Source organism: Eumetopias jubatus, unplaced genomic scaffold (genome assembly GCF_037043125.1).
Source record: "Eumetopias jubatus isolate StellerSeaLion01/CBP00866 unplaced genomic scaffold, mEumJub1_p1.0 scaffold_9, whole genome shotgun sequence".
NCBI classification, from domain to species: domain Eukaryota; kingdom Metazoa; phylum Chordata; class Mammalia; order Carnivora; family Otariidae; genus Eumetopias; species Eumetopias jubatus.
In genome coordinates this window covers 118,723,291-118,749,937 of record NW_028274815.1, presented here as the reverse complement: position 1 = coordinate 118,749,937, position 26,647 = coordinate 118,723,291, and the positions used below count along the sequence as shown (strand labels likewise).

General features: G+C 53.0%; 1 protein-coding gene across 3 annotated transcripts in view; it reads right to left on the bottom strand.

Annotated features, from left to right (window-relative positions):
• Positions 1-18,817, bottom strand: part of SRC (SRC proto-oncogene, non-receptor tyrosine kinase) — a 62,752-nt gene extending 43,935 nt beyond the window's left edge. For 2 of the 3 annotated variants that reach the window (XM_088026767.1, XM_088026769.1), the window contains exon 1: positions 5,898-6,097. The gene's annotated coding sequence lies outside the window, so the exon portion shown is untranslated. Of the gene's footprint in view, positions 1-5,897; positions 6,098-18,080 lie in introns of those variants that run through there. The other variant, XM_088026768.1, reaches the window with a different exon arrangement.
• Positions 18,818-26,647: the final 7,830 nt, after the last annotated feature.

The following is a 26,647-nucleotide window of genomic DNA, read 5'->3' as shown; positions in this document are numbered from 1 at the left end:
CTGTGTGCGGACTCTGCCAAAGCAGCCCGACATTAGCCCATCTGATCCTCACACCACCTTGTCAACGCTGGTCCTGGCACTGTCATCCCCGTGTCACAGACAGGATACTAGGGCCCCACGCGACTGTTCTCCCACAATCCTACACAGCAAATGGCAGAGTCAAGATTGGAACCCAGAACCAATGGGCTCCAAAAGCCTCGCTATGGGGGCGCCTGGGTGGCTCAGCTGTTAAGCATCTGCCTTCGGCTCAGGTCATGATCCCAGGGTTCTGGGATCGAGCCCCACATCGGGCTCCCTGCTCGGCGGGAAGCCTGCTTCTCCCTCTGCCTCTTCCCTTGCTTGTGTTCTCTCTCTCGCTGTCTCTCTCTCTGTCAAATAAATAAATAAAATCTTAAAAAAAAAAAAAGCCTCACTATGTCCACTCCCTTAATGCCATGAGTACCCACTGAGCACCCGTGAGATGCCAATCCGTGGAGCTGGGGGCTCCCTGCAAGATCCAATACTCCAGATCCGAATGGAGATCCATCCAGAAGCAGAAGCCCAGAAAGTCAGGACCACTTGCCCTCAGCAACACACCCCCAACCCTATTCCTTGGGAAGGATTTCAGGCAAGCTGGGGGCACACTCAGTGGGAATCGGATGCTACAAATCACCCAGAAGCCAGAAGTCTGGGCTCACACTTTACTGTGCTGGGAGACAGTGGCCCCAGCCCTTGTCCCCTCTGAGCCTCAGTTTCCTTTCCTGTGTAATGGGAACAAAAGTTCTGCCCACCCCATGCCGGCGCAAAGGATGGAATGGGCCACCTCGCAGTGACCTGGCTGGAGAGGGCATGACGTGAGGACATCCACATCAGACAGAGTCAAAGGCAGGGCAGCAAATCTGGGTGGGCCGAGAGACGGTAATCAGGCCTGGACAGGGGAGCTGGGTTTCCGGACACCATCCCAACCCCAACTTCCGCCCCCGGCACCAGGAGTCAGCCTGTGCTGGCCTCGCAGCCCAGCAGGTCTAAGGATTCAGAGGACTCGTTCCCACAGTCTCTAACAGCCCCACATGGGCTCAAAGAGGACTCGGTCAGGCCTGCCCTGGAGGAGCCCCCAGCTAGGATCCCCACCGCAGAGCCTCAGTGAGGGAAAAGACCTCACTGCGCAGAGGATGAAACTGAGGGCCAGGGCAGGAGATGCTTCTCATTTTATTCCAGAACTCCTCTGGATAGCCCTGCTGGGAGGAGAGGGACTGGGGCCCAGGTTAGAAGAGAGTCACCTGCTCAAGGTCCTATAGCAGGGAGCCGGGGAACAGGGGTTTTGCTTCTGGCTGTGGGCTCTGAGGTCCTCCCCGTTCATCTACCCCTGGACTCGGCCCCACCCAGGCTGTCCTGTGGGAAGCGGCAGGCTGGCCGAGTCGAGAGAGCCCTGGATCAAAAGACAAGAGACGTGCCTTTTTCTCCCAGCTTGGATAATATGTCCTGGGTCTTTCTGGCCTCAATTCCCCCATCTGTGAAAAGAGAAGGTCAGAACAGACCAGGAATGACAAACCCATGCACGTGTACAACCTGCTCTAATCCTCCGCCAACGGCAGACATCACTACTCCGTCACAGCACTCATTTCCGGGAAGCCAAGACTGGGCCTCAGAAGGCTTCTCAACACGCAGTGCAGGCCTGGGCCATCCTAAGACTGGACACTACCTGAGCCCCCACGAGGGAGGGGGAGCGAGAAGAATGTCACAGTTACTGAGCATCCATCCAGTAGATTCAAGGCACCGGGAGAAATGAGCGCATTCCATCTTCACAAGGGAGGTGTGCAGAGGCCGAGGCTCCTTTGGACGTACAGTGGGAATGGGGCCTTGAACACAGGGGAAGCATGCCCTGGGCCTACCTTTCCCAGAAGTGTGATGCAGAGCCAGCTACCAGGTAAAGGCAGGTACAACCTCCTCCCACTCTCCGTTTGGCCCTACTAAGGGTAAGCCCCAGGCCCATTTTACAGCTTCAGAAACTGATTCCGCTGCCAGAGGAGGAAGGACTTGAGTCAGGTCTGGGTCTTTCCCACCCCGATTTATCTAGTTAATGTGTGCTAAATGCTTTATTTCAGTCCTCTTGGGCATCCTAGGAGCATGACTCATATTATCCCCACTTCACAGATGAGGAAACTGAGGTGCCCCCAGAGGAAGTACCCGCCCCCCCCCCGCCCCGCCCAGTGGCTTGAGTGGAAACCAGAGTGGTTTACCGTGGAGATAAGGGGGTAAGAGCAGTTGGGGGGGGCAGGAAGTAAAGGACTGTAGGGACCCAAGGGGAGAGAGAGGTGTAGGAGCCACACGACCCAGGCAGGAAGTGGCTTCTCCTCTTTGGGTCTTAGTATTTACCTCTGGAAAATGGATCAATCTCACGTAAGGCAGGCTTTCGAGAAGCTGGGCTGAGGTAGACCAGTAGTGCTCTCCCCAGTTGACCCTCCTCGTATAGCAAGGGCTGAGCAGGACTCAAATCACCCAGCACACGGGAGGCCTCTCCCAGGCCATTCCTGCCCAGACCAGCACCTTCGGGCTCCGTGAGCTCATCCACTTAAAGTCTTAAGAGACACAGCCGACAAGACCACCCAGTGGAACACCGCTCAAGGCAGGTCCCCTTCCCTAAGCAGCTGCCTGACAGGGAGATATTTATTGTCTCCATTTTCAAGACAAAGAAAGAAAGTCTCAGAAAGATACGGTGAATGACCCAAAGCTACATAACAAGTGCAGACGGTCAGAACTCAAACACAGACCTGTCTGACTCCTGAGCCCTTACCATACCTCTGGTCTCCAGATGACCACTGCCTGCTCCCCACCCCACTCCCAGCCTCCAGCCGCCCTGCATGCACTTCACCAACTGCTGGCTCCCCGCTTCTCCTGCCTTCCTGGCCAGTGAACTCCTACTCCACTTTCAAAGCCCAACCTCAAATGCCTCCTCCTCTTGACTCCTGATCTAGGCCCCCACAGAATACATGGAGTCCAGCCCACAGATCTATTTCTACCAGGTGCCTTGAACAGCTCTGTACCCCTGGCCTTAAGCATGAGGCTGTTCACACGGGGGACACCGATTAGCCCTTTGTGTGAAGATGAAGGTCAAACTCCTCCCCAAGGCCCACACAGCCCCATACGGTCCGGCCCTGCTGATAACACCCCCCAAAACACCCCCCATTTCACCTCTCACCCACTTTCCTTAATTCTCCACACTCTAGACGCAGAGGTTTTCCCATTGTTTCTCCATAACAACACACACTCCCCCACCTCAGGGCCTTTGCACATGCAGTTCCCGCTGGCTGGCAAGCCCTTCCCCTTGCTCCATGCCTGGCCAACTCCTACATACTTCCTTCAAGATTCCTCTGCAATCCACGCCTCTCTCTCTGAGCCCTTATCGCATCTGTGATTATATATTAATTTATTTGGCAACTTGTTTGCTACTTGGCTCACCCTCTAGACTCAAATATCTGGGAGGCCAGGGACCTGTTCACAATTCCACAGCAAGGACCTACCCAGGCTGACCACACTCCACAACTCCAGGGGCCCTGGGAAGTGTCTGAATAGAAGGGAAGAAAGACCACCCTCCCTCCTTCTTTGTTGAGCAAACTTCTTGCTCTCCCTCAGCACCACCTCCTGGAAGCCTCCTGATTGATGCCTCCTACAACTCCCACTACTAACCCCATCACCACACTGCTCAGCCTGAGTTTGAAGCTCCTAGTATACAGCAGATGCTCATACAGGGTCATGAATGTTTGCATCTAGGCAGGTTTGGGAAAATGGGGTCAACTTAGGACCAGGGGGTTGGTGGGAGGGGGGGCGGGTAGGTAATTGTCACCAGGTCACTGAACCATCTCCTCCCTGGCTCCTGGGGCTTAGGGGAGCCAGACATACCCCCCACCCACCCACCCACCCACCAGGTCACAATCAGGGAGGAAGCCAAAGCAGGCACGGTGCTGTGAGCTGGAGAGAGTTCATGCTTCAGGAAGAGGCTGGGGAGAGGAGGCAGAGCCAGGCAGCCTTCCTGGAAGAGGTGGGCCTGAAGCTAAGCCTTCAAGAACAAGAACAGATAAGCAGCTCACAGAGGACAGGGCAATGCTGGCAGGACATCTTCAGGATAAAAGCCCAGGGGCCGCCCAGGAGGGCCTAGGCAGGCAGTCAGCTGAGAGAGGTGACACATTGTAAATCACTTTCCTGGGTGGAAAGACCACATCACCAAGGCATACCACATCAGCACACCACCAAAAGGGCCTCGTGGCTTCCATGCAATCACTCATCAATCAGTACAGTCTTTTCCGACACTGTTGCGTGCCTCATCCCAGACTGGGAAACCCCTGCTCCCCCAACACTGGAGAGGGGTGCAAGGCAGGCAGACTGGGGTCTCTGAAGTGTAGGTAGGCAGACTGGGGTCTCTGAAGTGTAGGTTCTAATTCCAGCTTCAAGCTGTGTGGGCTTGGTCAACTCACTCCCCTCCCTGAGCCTCAGTTTCTCCATGCGGCCTATTTTATACTTAAGACTGAGGCCCAAGGAAGCACTGAGTGGCTTAAGGGCCACACAGCTGCTGGATGGCAGGACTGTGCTCAAGCTCTTTCTCAAGGGGTGATGAGGTGGCTTTTCAGACACCAATCCATCCTCCTTTGGACACGAGCCCACTAGGACCAGCACCCTCAGCCCCCACCCATTTTAGGCAATTCATCCAGTGAAGCGCCCATTTATTGAGCACCTACTACACACCAAGCTCCTTCATGGAGATTCCCCCATTCCACATGCGGGGGCTCAGAGGGGCCATCCCTTGGCCCAGGTCACCCAGTGAGACAAGAAATCTCGGTGTCTTGTCTGCCCAGTCAGGAGGTTGAGAAGGGGGTCAGTAACAGGACCAGCCTGGCCTCTTGAAACAAGTCTGATGTCAGCGGCACTGTGGCTGGGCCTGGACTCCCCCCAGGTAACCCAGGGACCACTGCCCCCATTGTGGAGGTCCTGAAGCTCAGGGACCCCACCTGGACAAGGCTCACTTGTTCTGCCCACTGTCCGGTCAGAGGGCCCCAGAGGCGGACCTGATACCCCACAGGTGAGCCTCTTCTGTTCACCCCCATCCTTCCACCGGCCCAGGAGTCCCAACCGGACCCACTTGTCACTGATCAGGACCCCCAGATCAGAGAGGGTAGGCAGTCATCTGACCACACAGGGCAAGGCAAGTAGTTGGCCCTGCTGGCTGGCACTCAAACTCACCCCCAGCCGAAGCCCAGGCAGGAAGATGGACCCGGCCTGGTGGAGAAAACCCAAAAGTTTCGCCAACTTCTGAGCAGGCAGGCGGCTGGGCCTGCCAGGTGCGAGGCTGGGGGCTGGAGGCAGCGGGGACCAACAGTGTGGCCCAGTCCCTTCCAGACCGGCGGCACCAGGCCCTACCCGAAGCCCCAGGAGGATAGGGAGGTCCTGGTGCCCGGGCCCGGCGCCCCTGGCTCGGCGCCCCCAGGCCCACCCTGCCCGCCCCCTCTCCACCTCCCATCCCCGGCCGGGGGGCGCCAGGCCCGGCAGCCGCGGCCAGAGGCGGCGCCGACAGGCTCAGATTTCAGATTTGGCCTAGACCTGGCCCGGGGGCTCGGCCCGGCTCCCGCTCTCAGGGGGCTCGTAGGGGAAGGGTGAGCCGGAGGTGGTCCCCGGGCCGACAGTACCCCCCGGAGCCCCCCGCCCAGCCCCCTCCCCCCGCGGCATCACAACAAAAGGCCGCGCCGGGCAGGTCCCCGTGCGCCCGCCCGGCGCTCGGGGATCGCGGCTCGGACCCGGGGGTGGAGGTTGGAGGGGTGGACAGGAGCCCCCCGCGGCCGGGCGATCCGACGCCACGGTGGTCCCGGGCGGGGGCTCCCCCATGCCGGCCGGGACCGGGGGCCCGCGGAGGGGCGGGGGGCGCTCACCTGGGCCGGTCGGCAGGCGGGCGCGCCCGCAGCCAGACGCACGGGAGGACGGACCGCCGCACGGCCAGGGGGTCGGGCAGACGGCGGCCTGGCCGCTCCGGCTCCCAGGCCGGAATGGATTCCCGGCCGGGAGAGACAGATCGAGAGAGAAAGGGAGGAGGAGGAGGAGGAAGAGGAGGAGGAGGAGGAGGAGGAGAGGAGAGGAGAGGAGAGGAGGAGGAGGAGGAGGAGGAGGAGGAGGAGGCCCGGGGAGGGAAGAGGAGGGAGGGAGGGAGCGCGCGAGCAGGGAGGAGGGGCCCGGCAGGCCGCCGGGAGGAGGAGGAACGAGGAAGCGTGCGGGGACGGATTCCCTGCGGGTGACCTAGGAGAGACCCACACGCGGGCCCCCCACCCCACTGGAGCCGGGGGTCCGGGCGGGGCGGGGGCAGGGGGCGCAGGCACAGAAACCCTGCCCCCGCCCCGCCCAGAGAGAGCGCCCCACCTTGTGGGACCCCAAAATACCCTCAAGCCAAAATGCCCTCCCTAACCGCCCGCAGCCCACCCACCCTATTTACCCCAAATTCACCTCTTTCTCAATTACCGATGATGATGATGATGATGATGATGATGATGATATCAGCACTCATGAAACCCTCACTCTTTGCCAGGCACCATACTAATGGCTCACGTAGACTTTAGGATCTATTCCTAACAACACCTAGGCTGGGCAGACTGATGATTATCCCCATTTTACAGATGAAGAAACTGAGGCACAGAGAAGGAAGGTCCGAGGCCTTGGACCCTGGCCTTGACCTGAGATTCCCAAAGTAAGGACTGGGGCAGGAGGAACAGTGTGGGGAGGAGCAACATTTATTTTAATAGATATGTGTTCATTTCATTTTATTATATTTTATTTATTTTTTAGATTTTATTTATTTGAGAGAGAGAGAGCATGAGCAGGGAGAAGGGGAGGAGCAGAGGGAGAGGGACAAGCAGACTCACCGCTGAGTGGGGAGCCAGATTCGGGACTCAATCCCAGGACCCTGAGATCATGACTGGAGCCGAAGTCAAATGCTTAGCCAGCTGAGCCACCCAGGCACCCCGATATGTGTTCATTTTAATGTGCATTTAAAAAACAAAACAGTAACTAAGGCAGCTCATCAGAAGTCATTGAGTTCTAGATATTCCTGCTTATGAGGGGGCTGAAGCCAGTATTTAGTGGCAATCACACTTCCAAGTAAATAAAGAGGCAAATTACATCTGGATGCAGGGGGCAAGGAGTTTAGCAGAGAAAGGGGACAATAAGGAAACGCTGCTTTATGCCACAAAGGTTCCCTCAAACACTAGGCCAACAGTGTTACCCCCACCACCTCCCAGCCCATGCTCCAGAACTGCACCCCACCTTTGGCTCTTCACTTGTCCTCCAGGGATCATGGCATAGGGAAAGGTGGGTCTAAAACCAGCTTTAAATACCACCACCTGCTTCCTCTCTCCTTCTCTGAAAGTTCTGCCATTTCACAGATGGGAAACTAAGGCCCAGCCTGGTCCAACAGCACCAGGCCTAGGCTTCTCCTCCTGAGAAGAGCTGGGAGGCGAACCCTAGAGTATAGGAGGCAAAGGCCTCAGAGCACAAGAGAGCCTCCAGGAGACCAGGAATGAGCAAGGCCTAGAGGCACCCCGATCTGGGTTCAAGCCCACCGACTTCCCCAGCGCCTCCCCTCGCCTGTAAAACAGAAGTGAACGTGGCGACAGAGGACTCCGGAGAAGGTCAGAACGGACAAGGGTGAAGGCGGCTGTGCTCAGCTAATGGTATCAGTTAATGGTAGCTCTTATGGTCGGTAAACTGAGGCCTGAGGGGGCAGCAGTGCCCTTGAAGTCCCATAGCAAGTCAGCGGCAGAGCCAGCCGCAGAAGCCAGCCTGGGCTGGTTGAATAGCTGTGCTTATTTGCGAGGCTGACTTAAAGATTAACTGCAGCTTCCGGGGATTCTGGGCGGGCCCCTGGCTGGAGGAGCAAGTTTCTCAGTTTCTCTTACTCGCTCCTGAAGGCCTTCACTGGCCACACTCAGCCGGAATAGGATAGTCACCCAGTGGGTGCTGGAACTGACTCTTACCATTTATAGGAGCTAATTGTGCTCATCTCTTTCCAACTCCAAGGTCAATGATGTCACGTTGGTAGCTTGATATTAGCCATAGTTGGTGGGAATAGTTACACCTTGGTAATAAGGTGGAGGGGGGGTTTCCTTCCAGTGTGCTAAATATTTACAAGCTCAGCACATTCATCCCTAGGAGTTCAATGGAAAATTCTGGGTTTCTTCTGGACTTGGAAGGACAGAGGGATTTAAAATCACAGACTTTGGATCCATGGATCTGGGTTCAAGTCCCAACTCTGCCACTTCTTGTATATGTGACCATTAGCATGCTGTTTCTCTAAGCCTCAGTGTGCCATTCTGCAATATGGGCTAAAGATCGTGCTTCTCTCAGAAGGCTCTCCTGAAGATGAAACAGGTGATCTACACTTAGTATGTGTGAGGCCCCCGGATTCATACCCCTACATGCTCTCTTGAAGGAGGTGGGGGCGACTGGGACAAGTCTTGGCTCTGTAAGCACAGATGCCGCCTTCCACCTGGAGTCACTACGGGTTTTGAGGGCTGGCTCAGAGGCTGAGGTTCTCAGGAGCCCCGCCCTTCAGGAGGATGTGGCCAATACGATGGCTTCATTACTGAGCGGTGGAAGTGTTTTATTTTCAAACCAACCCCCCTGGGCCTTTGCTCAGGCTGTAAGCCAGCCAGGAATGCTTGCCCCATATATCTAGCTTCCCAACCCTTCCCCCCGGCCCCGCTCATCAAGGTCCTGAATAAATGCCACCCCTTCCAGGACATGTTTCCTGACAAACCCCTGATGGAGGCACACTGCAAGTCTGTCCCCACCCTGAGGGCAGGGACTATGGTCTGACCCATGCCCAACACAGAGCAGAAACCGCCCAGTTGGCTGGAGAGATCACACAGACTAGGGACGTCCACATACAAAAGTTCAAATTCCAACTCCTCCAGTCATTGACTATATGACCCTGCCCTCTCTGAGCCTCCATTTACTCATCAGTGGAGTGGGGGCAACAACTGTACCAGCTTCCGTGATTATACAGATGCAAGAGTCCCTGGCCTGGTGGATAAGCAACCGTTTGTGCTTTATTCTGTTTAAAGCCTTGTTAGTAAAACAGCCACTCATTGCTTAATACCCACAAATTATTCATCATCGTTAATGGACAACAAACATTTGTGGACCACCAACGGGACACAAAGCCCTGGGCCAGGCCTGGAATACTATAAGGACAATCTCCGAACCCAAAGCACCCAGCAAATGACAGATAGTACTGATGTCAACACGTTATATCTCTGGAAACTTCCTCTTCCCTCTGACGCCCAACCTGGGTCAAAGCTACATGGAGGACAGGGTGTCAGGGAGGCCTGGACCCACACAAGGGGCAGGAGTCCCCTGGGGGAGAGCTTTCCCGTGACATGGGATCTGAGGCCCCATCTGTACTTCACTCAAGGCACGGGTGGCTCTGGTTCAATGGTGGCCTAGTGGCCACGCCCATCCGGTGCCCAGCTCACCCTTGAAGCAGCGACTAGGAAGCTGACCCATCACATACTCTCAGCGGGAAATTCCAGACCAGCCCTGTCATTCCCCCAGAAGGTGGACTGCAAGTTGTCTGTTGGAAGCCACGGGGCTCAGGTTGAAAGAACAGGGTGGAAGAGAGGGCAGGCTCTGGCTTGAGGCTGTGGAAGGGGCGTGGCCCGTTCCGGGGGACTGCTCTTTACAGGTGACACAGAGATGCCCAGTTCTTCAGTGCATCAGCCTGATCTGGCCCTTGCCAACCACTCAGGCCTCCCACACGGGCCCTGATCGCCCTCCCTCCTTGTCAAGCTGGTCTCTCTGCAGTCATTCCATCATAGCAGATCATTCCACCTGGAGGCCTTACACCTGCTGGGCCCTCTGCCTGCAAGGCTAAGCCTTACTCTTCCCTCCTCTGTCACAGGCAGAAAAGACCTGCCCATGTGAAGAGAAGGGAGACACCTTCCACCCCACCCCCCCCAGGTTCATGTGAAGGCCAAGAGCCAAGAAACTCAGCCGTTCATCATCCCACCGCTCCCTTCAGGCCACAGTAGAGGCCCAGAGAAGGACAGATACTCTCCCAAGGTCACGGGTCGGGGGGGGGGGTCCTCTGGCAGACAGAGCCAGCCCCCCTCCAGCCCAGGCCTCCTTCCACCATGTCTCTGAATGTGAGGAAAGATGAAAGGAGCCAGGGCCCTTGATCCGCCTGGCCTGGTGGGAGGGCAGAGGGCAGGGCGGAAATCTGCAGCCAAAGCGGTGACCCCCCCAGATCAGAGGGGGTTAGAAACCTGCTGAGCAGACAGGAGACAGCCAGCAACAGGAGGGCTTCAAAGAACACTTGTAAAAATAATCATCACAGCCCCAGCTCACGTTCACTGTGCACACCACTTCCTGGGCAGTGCCCCGTTCTGGGGCTCTGTGTGTAGTAGCTCGTGTTTTTCACAGCACTATGAAGTAGGAGCTATTGTTATCCCCATGGTACGGATGAGGAAACTGAGGCTCAGGGAGGTGACATGACACAGTGAGGGAGTGCAGGACCTCGAATTCAAACCCAGGCAGAATTCAAGTCCCTCTGAGAGTGATACTCTGGCGGTTCTATCCTGCCCAGACCTTCTATGAGCCTCGGCCTTCATGACCTTCACCTATTTTAAGTCCAAGAGGGAGAGGCAGGACCCACAGAGCCTGACCCAACCGCTGACCCCCACCCCACACCTCTCCCTGAGCCTCCACTTCCCCCTCATGAAATGTCTCCATTTCCACTGGTTCCCAGGCTCGGTTGGAAAGACGGACTGTAGCAATGTGCTGTGGGAGGGCTTTGAAAAGTAGATACTCAAGAAGAAAAAATGCTAGTACTCTACTCTGCCCTTGAGGAGGGGAGCATAACTCCTTAGTGACTTCTTTCCTTCCAAGGAGAACAGTGTGGAAGCAGGGGCAGGGAGGTAACTTTGCAGTGGAGAAACCTGACAAACACCAACTCGGCCAGGTGGTCAAGGTCGACATCAACAGGGGTAAGTCATGGTAATAATATGTGCCCTTGATATGATGTGATGAGAGCAGCACTTCACCTCTGTGGTCTTCCTCCCCAGAACCCGTAATCCCAATGTAATCATGAGAAAAACATCAGACAAATTCCAGTAGAGTGATATTCCACAAATATTAGCTGCAGTTCTCCTTAAAACTGCCAAGGACGGGGCAGCTGGGTGGCTCTGCCAGTTAAGCGTCTGCCTTCAGCTCAGCTCATGATCCCAGGATCCTGGGATCGAGCCCCACAGCGGGCTCCCTGCTCGGCGGGAAGCCTGCTTCTCCCTCTCCCACTCCCCCTGCTTCTGTTGCTGCCCTTGCTCTCTCTCTAATAAATAAATAAAATCTTTAAAAAAAAATAATCATATACCAATATTGTTTCATTAGCTGTCATGAATGTACCATACTAATGCAAGATGTTACTCAGAGGGGAAACTGGTTGTGGGGTATAGGCCACGATCAAAGCCTCTTGATATCACGAGAACATATTAAATGCCTCTCGTATACAAGGCACCAGGCTATGTCCTCGTCATGGTGAAGGCAGGTTAAGAAGTTCAAAGATTCGTCCATGGCTCAGCACCTCCTTTGGGCCAGGTGTCCAAGGACACAGACGCTTGGGGGCTCTCAAGCCAGAAGGGGAAAACAGATGCTGACGCATCCCAAGCTGGAGGGCCAGAAGCCATGAACTTCCCCATCAAAAGATCCAGCCCCACCATGTGCAGCCCGTGTGACCTTGCCCAGCCTCACTCTGCTGCCAGTGACATCAAGCACCTGGCGATTGTACCAACTACCGGTGATGCTGAGAGAGGATCCAATAAGGTGTCAAGGCCAAGAGGTAGCTAGCTAGCATGGTGCCTTATGCGCTGCACATACTCCATGAACAAGGTATTCTTTCCATAGACTTTTAAGGGCAGTCTGCCGGCTGGAGAGTCGGAGGAGGTAACCACTTCTCAGCATGCCTAGGTTTCTCCAGGAGCCGCCCAGATGAGGGTCATTCAGGTTGGGTCTTGAAAGACAGGAAAGGGTTTGCCAGGCAGGGAGGAAGTGGAAACAGCAGCCTAGGCCTCCGGAGTTCACTGTCTGCTCTGGCAGAGAAAGAGGCATCAGGCCTCTCTCCCGGGGCATTTCCACGTGACAGGACTTCCCCATTTCCTGGCCTTGATGCCTCCTTCCTGGCCTCCCTGGGCTATGGGGTTCACAACGGCCTGAGCCAAGGGCAGAGGCAGCAGGGGATGGGCCAGGGTGGGGGTGGGCACTAGAGCCAGTCCAGGCCTCAGTCTGGAAATGAAACCAAGCCGTGCCTCCCAGTCACCGGCTGAGGGTTGCTTCTACAACTTCCTCCTTCGGTTCCCGGTCAGGAATTACCCAGGCGGGCTCTGCGGTGGCTAGGGGATTGCCCCAAAGGCTGGGCCAGGGGCTTCTGGGTCTTCTCTGGCCCCTGAAAGACTCCCAGACCCTTCATCTGGTCATTGTCCTTGTCCCGTGCCTGCCTCCACACATCTGGCCGCGTAGTGTGGTCCGCCGTCTCCTCTCTCTCCGTTTGTCCAAACCCTACTGAGCCCCCCACCCCGGGCCCCTCCTGGAAGCCTTCCACAGACACCCCTCACAGTCCTGGCCTTGGTAACCGTTCACAGGTCGCCTATGGCAACTCTTGTGTCAGGGTTGGGGGCTGATGCCACAGGGATGGTCCTTTGGAGCTTGGGCCTCTAACGTCTATGTCCCCCTGCATCCCACATGCTTTGTCCACCCTCAGGGGAGAGAATCGGAAACCAGGACCCCAGTCCAGTGCAGTCTCTGCACAGTGTGGCCTTAGGCAAGTCCCTTTCGCTCTCGGGTCAGCGTTGTTTCCATAGCTGCTGAGGGAAGAGCTTCAGTGACACGTCCAGGGAACCTTAAGAGAATGGGCAGGAGGGACAGTGCCAACCCCAATATAAGGCTTCCCTCCAAGAGGAACTGGTGAAATGCATACAACAGGGCTCCAGTTCATCCAAATTTCTGGGTGGAAACAAATATAGGGGCCCAAGGAGGGGGACCCACCAGGCAGCCGAACATCATTGTCAAGAGCAGCTATGGAGGGGGCGCCTGGGTGGCTCAGCCAGTTGAGCCTCCGATTCTTGGTTTTGGTTCAGGCCATGATCTCATGGGTTATGGGATGGAGCCCCGTGTGGGGCTCCTCGCTCAGTGGGGAGTCTGCTTGAAGTTTCTCTCCCTCTTCCCCTCCCCCCCGCAACTCTCTCTCTCTAAAATAAATCTTAAAAAAAAAAAAAAAAAGAGCAGCTACAGAGACCTGGCTTTGAATCCTGCCTCGATAGCCCGGTGGCCTTAAACCAGTCACTTGACTCCTCACACCCTCACTTCTCTCATCTATAAATTGGAGATAACAAGACATACTTCACATGGCTATTCAGTGACTAGCATGACACACGCAGGCTAGGTGCTCCATCAGTGGATATATTGTTGTGGTTACTATTATTTCTAGTGCAGCCAGCTTAAGATTCCATGAATAAAGTGGACATCGATGGCAGCCTTAAAATTAACAATGTAGATCTATATATTTTGCCATGGAGAGAGCTCATGCTATATTAGTAAATTAAAATGTTGTGTAACATTTTATTTATATTTTATTATATCATATTAATATATTATATTAATAATATAATCCCGGGGTGCCTGGGTGGCTCAGTCAGTGAAGAATCCAACTCTTGATTTCAGCTCAGGTCATGATCTCAGGGTCATGAGATCAAGCCCCATGTCAAGCTCCACGCTCAGCGGGGAGTCCGCTTGAGATCCTCTCTCTCCCTCTTCCTCTGCCCCTCCCCCTGCTCGTGCTCTCTCTAAATAACTAAATAAATAAAACCTTTAAAAAAATAAGAAATAATATAATCCCATCTCCGTTTTAAAAAAAAGTGGGCATAGGAAAAAGATAAACGCTAGCATGTTTTTAGCGGTCGTCCTAGGAGTCGGGGAGCATAAATGAGCTGAATTATTTTTTTCCTTTGTGCTTGTCTTTTCTTTTGCAGTTTTCTACCATAAGCTCATGTTACTGGGGCAATAGGAAGTAATATAGGTTATTTGTGACTCTGATCACTGTCTTTGCTCCCCGACTGATCTGAACGCCCAATACGAGGCCTGGTCCCAGAGCTCCACAGCTCAGGGCTCCTGGGAGCCAAAGTCCTCAAGGGTGAGCTGGTCATGCACTTGACCTCTCTCTACCTGATCTGGGCTGGCCCCTGGAGGTGCATCTGCCTGGGATCCTGATGCTCATTTCACTCCTGGCCCCATCTGATGAGGAAGACTGAAACTCCCAGGGGAAGTGCCCAGTTCTCTCCCTGCTGTCCCAGGACCCTGCTCTTCTCCTTCCCCTCAGCCTTGGCTCACCCTGTTTACTTCCACAAACCCTCTACAGAGGCGGAAATGGCGGGGGTGGGGGCTCTTGGGCCCTGGGCCTGGGTTTAAGGCCAAGGACACAGCCCATGCTAGCCCAAGAGGAGCCCACAGTCCCATGGCTTCAACCAGACTTTATCTTAGGCCCTCCTGAAGCCAACCCTGAGACAAGTGTTCACTTGGGAAGGGATCCAAGAAGCTGCAGAGCCAGGGAAGGAGGGAAGCCAATAGAAGTGTTATCCAGGTCACTGCTATAGGCAACAGGAGCCCCAGTCCTCTGAGACCTCCAATAGGTTTCCACATGCCTTCCAGAAACATTTCCCCCCACACTTCCTAACCAAGCCTGCTCCCTGCCTCCAAGGAGCCGGAGGGAGATCTGAGAAGGAAGGGACAACCACCCAGCTTTAACAACCCCCCCCCCCCAGCAGCCCTAGCGTCTCCACTTGCCTGCCTCCCCACAGAGCTCTGCATGCATCCATCCGTCATCCCGCAGACCCTTCCCCAGGACAGTCCCCCAGTGCCCACCCTGGGCTCCAGGATATCCCTCTTTTCCTAAGCAGAACACATCCTCTGTTCCCTGAAACTCGACCCCTCCCAGGTCCCCCACTTAGGGACAGCTGCTCCATCCTCTCAGGCCCTTCGGCCAGAAACCAGGCATTCCAGCCTCCCACCCCCACCCCACCCCCAAGACCTGCTGCCTCTACCACCCTAACCACCCCTCCTCTGGTCCCTTGCACCCAGGTGGGGCCTGGCTCATCCAGACACCATCCTGCTGTCTGATCTCCCGTCCCCGATTCGTTCTGTAACAGCCCTCGTGTTCCTCTTTCTAAACCACAGCTCTGGTCCTTCAGTGACTCCCTGTGGCCTCCAACCAGACCCCGTACTTAGGAGGCCACACGGGGCCCTGAAAGCCCCTCCAGTCCCATCTTCATCTTGGTCACCCCCTTACCCATGCCACTGTCTCCCCTCTGGGCTTTTGCTCTCGCTTTCCCTCCACTTGGGATGTCCTTCTCCCTGCCTCTCCTCCCTGGTTAATCCTGTGCATTCTTGGTGCCTCCAGCCTAGGCCAAAGCTTCACAGACCCCATCGGCACTTCTCACAGGGAAGGCTCATTTTAACCCTTGCACTCCCCACCCCCACCCATAGACCAAGAGCTCCAGGGGTTAGAGGTTGGGTCTGGGTCATGCCCAGACCAGGGCTTGACCCTGAATAGGCCCCATGCTTGTTGGGACAGGAACCTCAGGCCTGGGTTGCCCAGGTCCCCTGGAGCAGTGCCAGGCCTATTCCAGCCCCTGCCTGAGGCTAGCACATTAGCTCAGGCTTCCAGACCAGGAACTGAGCCAGCCACCCTGCCCCAAGGCACGCCCTGAGTCTGGCCTCACCTTCTCCCCATGCCCATGCCAGCTCAGTGGGGTGGGGATCTCTTGAGGAGCCAGGAAGGATCCCAGCCCCCATCTTGGCTCAGGCCTCAGCTCCCTGGGGCCACAGTCCCTGGCTGAGACCTCTCCCATCCAGATGGTTGGATGGGGGAGGCCCAGAGTTGGCAGGGAGGCTTCTCCCCACAACACGAATTTGAACCAGGCCTCTTGCCGCTTGTGGTCTGTGTTCAACTTCCCACCACAGTTACCTCCCAATAATTAAACATATTTAATCATCCAATAGTTAAATTAGCTCCCTGGGTCTTGAACTAGCTCCCCCTTCCCATTCCTAGAGATGCCGGTATAGGTGTTTCCAGGGCCTTGGGGCAGGGCTATTTGATTTGATTCAACTCCGCAAACACAGAGTGCTCTCTGTGTCTACAGGAGGAAACGTGCCCTGGGAAATACACAGCAGGTGAAAGGGCCAGGCTCAGCGGCATCCCCCCCTCCCCCCCGCTGCACTTTGCGCCATCACCAGCCGGACCCCTCTACCTGCCAGGCATTAGAAACTCAAGGCCCAGAGAGGGTGAGTAACTTCTCCAAGGTCCCAGAGCCCAGGTCTGGAGATCTGGCTGAGGCCTTAAGAGTTCATGAAATATTTCCTGTCTGGTGGCACCCTGGTTCATAAAACCCACACAGCGCCTGCCTTCAAATCACAGGGTGAGACCTTAAGAGAAATGAGAGGTGGTCAGTAAGCCAGAGAACAAACCTACTGATGCAGAAATCCAGGCTGTGCTACATGTTAGAGCGGGAGTCAGTGGGAGTCAGTGGGGAGCAGGAGGGCGGGAGGACAGGGAGGGCTTCTCAAAGGAGATGAATTTTAGCTAAAGCTTGAAGGTTGAAAAGAATGGCCACATAAAGATTTGGGGGGTGAGCGTTCAGGCAAAGGCCCTGGGGTCTGCTCTGGGTGGAGCAGTGAGGGCGAGGAGGGCAATGGGAGATGAGGCTGGAGCCCAGAGCCTCGTGGGCTGTGGGGAGGGACAAGGAGGGGATGAGCACATCAGCATATGTTTTTGGAAGATCCCGCTAGCAGCTGCATGGAGGGGGGCCGAGGGGGGCAGAGAGAGGCGGGCAGCCCTCTGGGAGGGGGTGAGGTGGCTCAGTCCTGGTAGGGAGGTAGCCAGAAGCGCCTGACTCAAGTGCACGGGGGAAGCACCCACGGTCCTCCCTCGGATCGGGAGTGTGGGCGCACAGAGAGACCGAATTGAGACCGATCCCCAGACTTCTAGTTTGGGTGGACGGAGTTGCCATTTACTGAGATGGGGAAGCCTGGGTAGGAGCCCGCTGAGGGGAAAAAGTCAAGAGTTCAGTTTTGGCCAAATTATGTTGGAGAAGCCCTTTAGGTATCCATGGAGATTTTGAAAAATCAGTAATGCTTCAGCCGACACTTATTGAACACACTGCATCAGGCACTAACTGCCTTATTCGTGTTAACTCATTTAATCCCTTCACCAACCCCTTGGAAAAGGTGCTTTGGTTATGCCCGTTTCTCTGACAAGGAAACTGAGGCTTGGGGTAGGACGTTATGTATAGGATGAGAAGAAAGCAGGCAGCATTCCAAGGAGCCCTCGTGTCTAAAAGCCTGCAAGAGGCCTCCGAAGGGGCTCTGGGCTTCCCAGAAGGGGCTTCTCCTGGGTCAGACGTTGCCCAGAGGCCACATGAGTGAAGACAAGAACACAGGGGGACTGAGCCACAGAGCAACTGTAGCTGCCCCCAGGCCTGCAGGGGCAGGGGAGTCGGGGGTCCAGAGGGAAAGGGAGGAAGGGTGGAGAGCAAGTGGGCCTCACACTTTCCAGGGGCTCAACCTGGCAGGGGTGAGACAGAGCAGCTGACAGGACTGAGGACCCCCGGACACTGCCCTGCCCACCTGGGGTCAGGGACTCCAGCAAGTTGCCAGAGGGATGGACACTTCTGAACAATAATTTCCCTTTTGATATCATCCAGCTGCTGTGCCTCTAAGCCCTTTGTCAGCCTAGAGAGCCCTCCCCCACCTGCCCTGCAGCAATTCTCCAGGGGCCTGAGGACAGGGCTCGGGGTCAGGGGAGGGAAGGATGACTCACTCCCACCTCTCTCAGCTCAGGCCATTCCCACACCAACTGGGATTTACTTGGCCAGAGCTGAGAGGGTGGTAGGCGCCCCTGTGCTCTCAGAGGACTATGGGCCTAGGAGCCAAGGAGCGTCAGGCCTTGAATGCCAGGGTAAAGCGTCTCCTGGCTGCTGGACCAGGCACCCTCCAAGCTCAACAAAAATCATCGACACTTTCCCCACCTGAGCAGTCCAGAGTGGGGAGACCACGGCCATCCGCTGAGTCGGCTGTCTTCCATGAGTGTATTCTAGGGAGGCTTAGGCCCCGAGTGGGGAAGGGGCTTGCCCAAGTTCTCATTCCATCCCCTCCTTTCATCAATGCCACCTGATGCTAATCCTCTGTCACTTCCCCCCGGAAGCTTTCCTGAACTCTCCTACCAACTGAGTCAGGGTCTTCCTTTGCATTCCCAAAACCCCTCAGGAATGGTATCAGCAGGCTTGCCACAGTCTATTGTAATCATCTGTGTGTCCACCTGGCCCCACAAATTTTAGGCAGGGAGCCACGGCTAATCCACTTTGGTGTCCCCGGTGCCCAGGTCAGGGTCTGGAGAGAGCTGGGCCTTGGGTGTGTTTGTTGAACCATCCACCACTGAACTAAACCAGTTGGTGTCTTGTGGGGGGCCACAGGCCTTGATCCTTCTCTGGCTTAGGAGGCAGGTGCCATATTTCAGGGTCAGCACTTCCACCAAGCGGCCATGGAGTTGCGGAGGGCCCCTGGGTGATAGAAAACTAAAAGGGGTATCAGCTTTCTGCCCTCATTTTCCAGAGGAGGAAGCTGAACCTCAAAGCAATGAAGTCCATGGGCCCACCAGCAGTGGGGATGAATCATATACTCAGACAGCCGGGGCGCTGCTCTGCCACTCCCCTTCCGTAAACGTGAAAGCCCAGGGTTCCTCGACTCCAAAAGCTCAGCTTCCTTCAGTCCTGTGAGCTCACAGGCCTCAGGCCCTGCAGTGAGGGGAGGAGAGATCATTCAAGAGGCTGTTTATCATCTTGTTGTACCCCCCCCCCCGAGCTCTTGGAGCAAAACATTCCCAAGAAACAGGGTGATTCATTCACAGCACCATTTGCCAGTTCCAGAGAAACGGCAGACCATAAATACATTCTGCAACTTTTGAAGAGGAGACAAAGAAATCTCCAGACGAAGTTTCTTTTTAGTGGACACAGGCTGGGGGAACATATATATTTTACATATTTATGTATTATAAACATTTATATATTTCTATTATATGTTTTTCCTCTCAGAGAACCAAGTTCTGGGGAAAAGAAGCTGTCATGGTTTAAGCCAAATTGCCCCAAAATACAAGGTAGTGCCTTCTAAAAACACCAAAGACTGCATTGCTTTTAGAACAACTTGATGGGGGACGCCTGGGTGGCTCAGTTGCTTAAGCGTGTGCCTTCACTTCAGGTCATGATCCCAGAGTCCTGGGATCAAGCCCCACATTGGGCTCCTTGCTCAGTGGGGAGCCTGCCTCTCCCTCTGCCTGACCCTCCCCCTGCTTGTGCTCTCTCTCTCTCTCTCTGACAAATAAATAAATCTTTTTTTATGTGAGGTTTTTTTTTATTATGTTATGTTAATCACCATACATCACATCATTAGTTTTTCATGTAGTGTTCCATGATTCATTGTTTGCGTATAACACCCAGTGCTCCATGCAGAACGTGCCCTCTTCAATACCCATCGCCAGGCTAACCCATTCCCCCACCCTCCTCCCCTCTAGAACCCTCAGTTTGTTTTTCAGAGTCCATCGTCTCTCATGGTTCGTCTCCCCCTCCGATTTCCCCCCTTCATTCTTCCCCTCCTGCTATCTTCTTCTTTTTTTTTTTCCTTAACATATATTGCATTATTTGTTTCAGAGGTACAGATCTGTGATTCAACAGTCTTGCACAATTCACAGCGCTCACCGTAGCACATACCCTCCCCTATGTCTATCACCCAGCCACCCCATCCCTCCCACCCCCCACCGCTCCAGCAACCCTCAGTTTGTTTCCTGAGATTAAGAATTCCTCATATCAGTGAGGTCATATGACACGTCTTTCTCTGATTGACCAAATAAATAAAATCTTTAAAAAAAAAAAAAACCTGATGGGCTCAACCCGACAACAACCACTCCTAATGTTGACTCATTGGATGTGAGTTAAAACCAAATTAGATGGGCTGTTTTTGTTGTTCTTGATGTTAATCCCTCTAGAACTCTGTCAACGAGCGGGTGAGGAACTCATGCATGTTCCTCTTAAGTAGAGGGAAGCTTGCTGAATGTGCTGGAGGCTTTGGACATCTTGAGAAAGACATGGAGGGAAGTAACAGGTGAGTCTGGTGTGTGTGGGGGAGGGACAGCGCTTGGGGGGTAACATGGCTTAATTTCGGGGAGAGCGAATGGTGAACCGCCACAACTCACAGAAAACCTTTGGAACTACTCTAGCAGTACAAAGACAGATGGAAAATTGAGTCTCTCATTTTGAAGTCTCAGTATCTATGCTCTAGGTTTGGGTCTCTTATCATATGAATGTTATACTCAACTCTTTAAAAATTGTACTTCTAGCTCCCAACCCTGAGCTGGGCAGAAGTAGGAGTGAGCTTGACTTCTTTGCCCAAGTGAAGACGTGTGATACAGAAGGAAAACTCCAGAGATCTGGGTTCTAGTTCAAGTCTGACTTCAAAGAGCAGAGGTGGCATTGAGCATACCTCTGGTGCTATTTGAGACACAATTTCCCCATCTGTAAAATCTTAGAAAAGAAAATGGGTTAGGGAGAAGAGAGAACCTTTGAGGCATGGGCTTTGGAGTCCTACTGCCTGAGTTCTAATCTAATTTTTCTAGCTGTGTGTCCCGAGGTAAGTTGCTTAACCTTTCTGAGCTTGTTTTTTTTTATTTGTAAAGCACAGACAATATCTACCTCATGGGATTTGCTGACAAGTTAAACGACATAATGTTTACAAAGCACATAGCTTAGTGCCTGGCCCACAGGAAGATTTTGTTTTGTTTTGTTTAAAGATTTTATTTATTTATTTGACAGAGAGAGAGAGACAGCAAGAGAGGGAACACAAGCAGGGGCAGTGGGAGAGAGAGAAGCAGGCTTCCTGTGGAGCAGGGAGCCCGATGTGGGACTCGATCCCAGGACCCTGGGATCACGACCGGAGCCGAAGGCAGATGCCTAACAACTGAGCCACCCAGGTGCCCTAGGAAGATGTTTTATTAAGGTGTAATTGATACATAATGAAATGCTCTGATCTTAAGCATTCAATTTTGGCAACTGTGTATCAAGATACAGAACATTTCCATCAACCCAGAAAATTTTTGTCGTGCCCCTTCCTAGTCAATCCTTCTGGGAACGACCAATGATCTGATTTCTATCACCACAGTTTAGTCTACTTTAGAATTCCATATGAATACAGCCAGTGTTTATTGTATTTGTGTGTTTGTGAGTATATTTGGCTTCTTTCATTCTACATAATAGTTTTGAGAGTCATTCATATTATTGCATGTATAGTAGATCATTTATTTATGGTGTGTAGTATTTTGCTGTATAATATGCTACGGTTTATCCAGTCTACAGAAGATGAGCATCTGGGTTATTTCCAGTCTTTGCCTTTTAGGAATAACGCGGCTATGAATATTCTAGCTAGGATTTAGTGCAAGACTTTCATGGACAAATATTTTCTTTTCTCTTGAGTAAACACCTAGGAGTGGAGTGCTGGGTCACAGAGTAGACGTATGTTGAACTTTTTAAGACACTCTCCGATGGTCTTCTAAAGTGGTTGTACTATAGGGCGCCTGGGTGGCTCAGCTGGTTAAGCGACTGTCTTCGGCTCAGGTCATGATCCTAGAGTCCCCGGATCGAGTCCCACATCGGGCTCCCTGCTCAGCAGGGAGTCGGCTTCTCCCTCTGACCCTCTTCCCTCTCGTGCTCTCTGTCTCTCACTCTCTCTCTCAAATAAATAAATAAAATCTTTAAAAAATAAATAAATAAAAAATAAAAAAAAAGTGGTTGTACTATTTGACATGTCCATCCGTGAGGTATGAGAGTTCCAGTCCCTCCATGTCCCCCCCGCAACATTCGGTGTGGTCAGTATTTTCCGTTTTAGTCATTCTGGCATCACACTGTGGTCTTAATTTGCATTCCCCTGATGACTAATGAACTCCTTCTGTGTGCTTATTTAGAATTTCCTTAAAGGTAGCTCCTCCCCCCCCTTCACTGCCTGGTGGCTTTCAACTTCCATTATTTGAAAAACTGTTGAATAAATGTGCAAGGGAAATACTGATAACAAAATCTACTAGAAATATAAAGAGCTCTGCCAGTACAAAAGCAAGCATGAACTCAACCTCAGAACCCCTCCCTTAACTTTCATTTCCCAGGACTGAGCAGCTAAGGACATCCTTGTCTTCCGAAGAAGCTAAGATCACAGCTGACCTGACATCAGAACGTTTGCCAGGGAAGGGGGAAAATATTTGTCTATTTATTTAAAGTAGGCCCCATGCATGATGTGGGACTCAAACTCACAACCCTGAGATCAAGAGTCTGAGTCAGCCAGGCACTCCAAGGTCAGAATGTTTTAATGATAAATTTATCTGGTTGAATAATCGTTTTCACTGCTACCATTTATAAACTAACCCACTATGCTTCCAGCACCTCATATACACAAAGCATGTCTAATTTTTTTTTTTTAGATTTTTACTTTTAGGGGCGCCTGGGTGGCTCAGTCATTAAGCGTCTGCCTTAGGCTCAGGTCATGGTCCCAGGGTCCTGGGATCGAGCCCCACATCGGGCTCCCTGCTCCGCGGGAAGCCTGCTTCTCCCTCTCCCACTGCCCCTGCTTGTGTTCCCTCTCTCGCTGTGTCTCTCTCTGTCAAATAAATAAATAAAATCTTTAAAAAAGATTTTTATTTTTAAGTAATCTCTACGTCCAATGTGGAGCTCGAACTCACAACCCCGAGATCAAGAGTTGTATGCTCCACTGAGCCAGCCAGATGCCCCCAGTATGTCTATTTTTTTTTTTGAGAGAGAGAGAGAGAGCGTGTGCGCACGTACAAATTGGGGGGGAGGGGCAGAGGGAGATGCAGACTCCCCACTGAGCAGGCAGCCCGATGTGGGGCTCGATGCCAGGACCCTGAGATCATGACCTGAGCCGAAGACAGATGTTTAACCGATTGAGCCACCCAGGCGCCCGGCATGTCTAATTTTTACAATTGCCCTGCAAGGTTATTGTGTGATCTCCATTTGGTGGACTCTGAAAATCAGAGATGTAAATTCCTTTGATAACACCACACAGCTACATCTCCACACGCATGCACACAATGGGATAGCATTTAGCCCTAAAGAGGATGAATGCTACACTTTGCTACAACAGGGAAGAACCTCAGAAACTCATACTAAGAGAAAGAAGCCAGACATAAAAGGTCACATACTGTGTGGTTCCATTTGTATGAAATATCCAGAATGGGTACATCGACACCTACAGACAGATAGCAGACTGGTGGTTGCCAGGGGCTGGCGGAAACGTGAATGGGAAGAAACTGTTAAACGGGTATGAGGTTTTCTTTTGGGGTGACAAAAATGATTTGGAACTAGATGGAGGTGAGCGTTGCACATCATAAATTTATTCTTTTTCATTAAATTTTTTTTAAGATTTTATTTATTCATTTGAGAGAGAGCATGCGCGCACAAGCTCGAGCCAGGGAGGGGCAGAGAGAGAAGGACTAGAGCCTGACACAGGGCTCAATCTCAGGACCCAGAGATCATGACCTGAGCCGAAATCAAGAGTCGGAGGCTTAACCGACTGAGCCATCCAGGTGCCATAGTAAATTTAATCAATGCCACTGAGTTGTACATTTTAAAATGGCTAACTTTATGTTGTGTGAATTTTACCTCAGTAAGATTAAAACAGCAACAACTCCACCCTAGAGTCTCTTCCTCATTGATGAGCATAATTTTGCCATTAGTGATTTAGTCCTTTGGATAGTGAAGCCTCCAGCACCTGGGCTCAATCTTTTCTCCCCCAGAGAAACCCCCATGAGAATTCCAGGGCAGAAAGGGAGGAAACAGCAACATGGCTCAGAGGGCAGGCACTGGAGTCAGGCTGCCTGAGTTCAATTCCAGGCACCTTCATACCCTCATCTGTAAAATGGGGATGATAATGTTACCAACCTCATGGGGTTGCTCTGAGGATAGGACAAAATCATTCATGTAAACCATCTGGGCAGGTGTCATGTTTATTCACTAAGCTGTATTGTTAGGGCAGGCCACCTTCCCCTACTATACTACACAGCCAATAAAGAAATATTTATTGAGCACCTACTATGCACCCAGCACTCTTCTAGGCCCTGGGGATTCAACTAGGAGCAAGAAAAACAATAAAGTTCCTTTCTTCTTGGTGCTCCCATTCCAATTGGGGTATAAGACCATAGACGAAGTATAATACCTAGTATGTTAGCTGGTAATATATAAGCTAAGGAAAGAAAAATAAGTGATGAGGGACAGCAAGTTTCAGGGAGAATTTGAAACTGGCTGGCTGGAGAAGGCTTCTCTCTGTGATGACCCAAGGGAAGTGAGGTGTATCCATTTCCTACTGCCGTTCTAACAAACCTCGTGGCTTACACAACCCAAATGTCATTCTTTACAGTTCTTGAGGTCAGGAGTCCAAAATGGGGCTCACCAAGCTGAAATCAAGAGGTTAGCAGAGCTGGGTTCCTTCTGGAGGCTCCAGGGGAGAATCCATCCCCTTGCCTTTTCTGGCTTCTAGAGGCCCCACCTTCCTTGGTTTGTGATCCCACATTATTCTACCTTCTTCTGTCATCACATAGCCTTCTGACTTTCCTCCCTCCCTCTTCTCCTTATAAGGATGTTTGTGATGACACAGGGCCCACCTCAACCATCCAGAATAATCTTCCCGTCTCAAGATCCTTAATCACATCTACAAAGTCACTTTGCCATAAAAGGTAACATGGTCACAGGTTCTGGGTATTAGGATATGGACATCTTTGGGCAGCCCATTATTTTGTCTACCATATGAGACATGGTACCTAGAAGAAGTGGGAATACCAAGTTCAAAGGCCCTGAGGCAGAGCTCTTCTGGCATGCCTGAGGAAGCTGGAGACCAGTGAGGATGCAGTGGAGTGGGCAAAGGCAGCATGACCTCTCACAAGGGCAGAAAGGTGAAGGTGGTGGAGTGGTTCTTGCAAGCCCTTGCAAGCACGTGGGTCCCAGCGGGGACTCTGACCTTTCCATGAGTGAGATGGGAGAATGTGAGGGACATGATCCTACAGGTTTTACCAGGACCCCTTGGGCAGCTGTGTGAACCAAGGACTACCCATGAAGAGGCTGCTGCAGCATCCATGTGAGAGGCTGGGGGCTGGGCTGAGGCAACAGAGGGAAGTGGATTTTGAAGGTCGAGTCAACAAGGAATCACTTAAGGGTCAGAAGTGGAGAGGCGCTGCAAAAGGGGAATCAGGGATGAGTCCGAGGTTTTTGGCGGGAGCAACTGGGAAGAATCAAGATGCTCTTTAAGATGGGGACCACCACAAAAAGCTCAGACTTGGGACTGCTGATGAGAAATCAGGAATTTGCTCTGAGACGTGTGTTGGGAACCCAGAGAGAGGAGCAGGAAGTCGGATATGGGAGTCTGGAATTCAGGATGGGGGCCTGGAGGGATTTGTTTGGGAGATTTCAGCAGGTTATGTAGGTAGAATTTAAAGCCTGGATGACATAGATCTCTGAGGGATGTTTGCAGAGATAAGAGGACCGAGGACGGAGACCTGGGGCCCCTCTGATGAGGAGGAGCCAGTGATGCGGGAGGAAAAGCACATGAAGGTGGGGTCCTGGCAGTCAAGGGAGCCAAAGGCTGCAAACTCTGCCCACAGTAAGCATGGCATGAGGGGTTGGTGGAGCAGAGGATGACCCTCTTGCTTCTGAGGGTTGTTCTCTGGCGAACAGCCTCCAAGGGAGACAATTTAAGGGAGTTGGACCTACTGAGGCAGCCTTGTTCCTGTGAGCCAGAAGTTGTCTCCCCTGCAGGAGGCTGGAGTACGTCCACTCCAGAGGTCGCCACCCCCCCAACTCTCCCAGCATGATTTCCCTCTGGTCTCACCTCCAGCCAGGCTTTAAGACTCCATTCAGTCACCTCCCCTCTGCCAGGTGGCTCTGCTGACCACCCAGACGGAGCTGGGTATCCTTCTGCTCAGCCCCCACAGGATCTGCTGCTCCCCCGTTGCACAACTCCAAATTGTCCAACGTTGTCACCAAGTTGTGACACCAAGTTGTCCACCCCGAGTCTCCTTCTATGCCTGAGTCTCCCACTGGGCTAGGCAAGCTTCCCCCTTTCTCCATCCTGGGAGCCTAGCAGGTGCGAGTCATCTAATGGGCTCTCAATAAACATCTGGCCACGCCTGGTCCTGCTCCACCGAAGCTCCAGCCCCTAGACTTCCCAGACCTTAGTGGGGCCCCTTACACACTGCGCCTACGGACACTCCCTGAGTATTTGTTAAATACCAAGGAAAGGGCAATGGACTTAGACCCAAGCCCGACTTCTGGCACTTTCAAGTACTTTGGACTTCAGTCTCCCATCTCTAAAATGGAAGTGATACAGTCTCCTCACTGGTTGTGACGATGTTTGGGAAAGTGTTTGGCAAACTGGAAAGCAGCCCGACAAATCAGAGTTACCAGAGCTCGAGGCTTTTCCTTGGCAGCTGATGCAGGGCACGTGACTGGACCTGCATGACCCACCCCACGCCACGTGAAGCCTTCTAGTTGGTTTT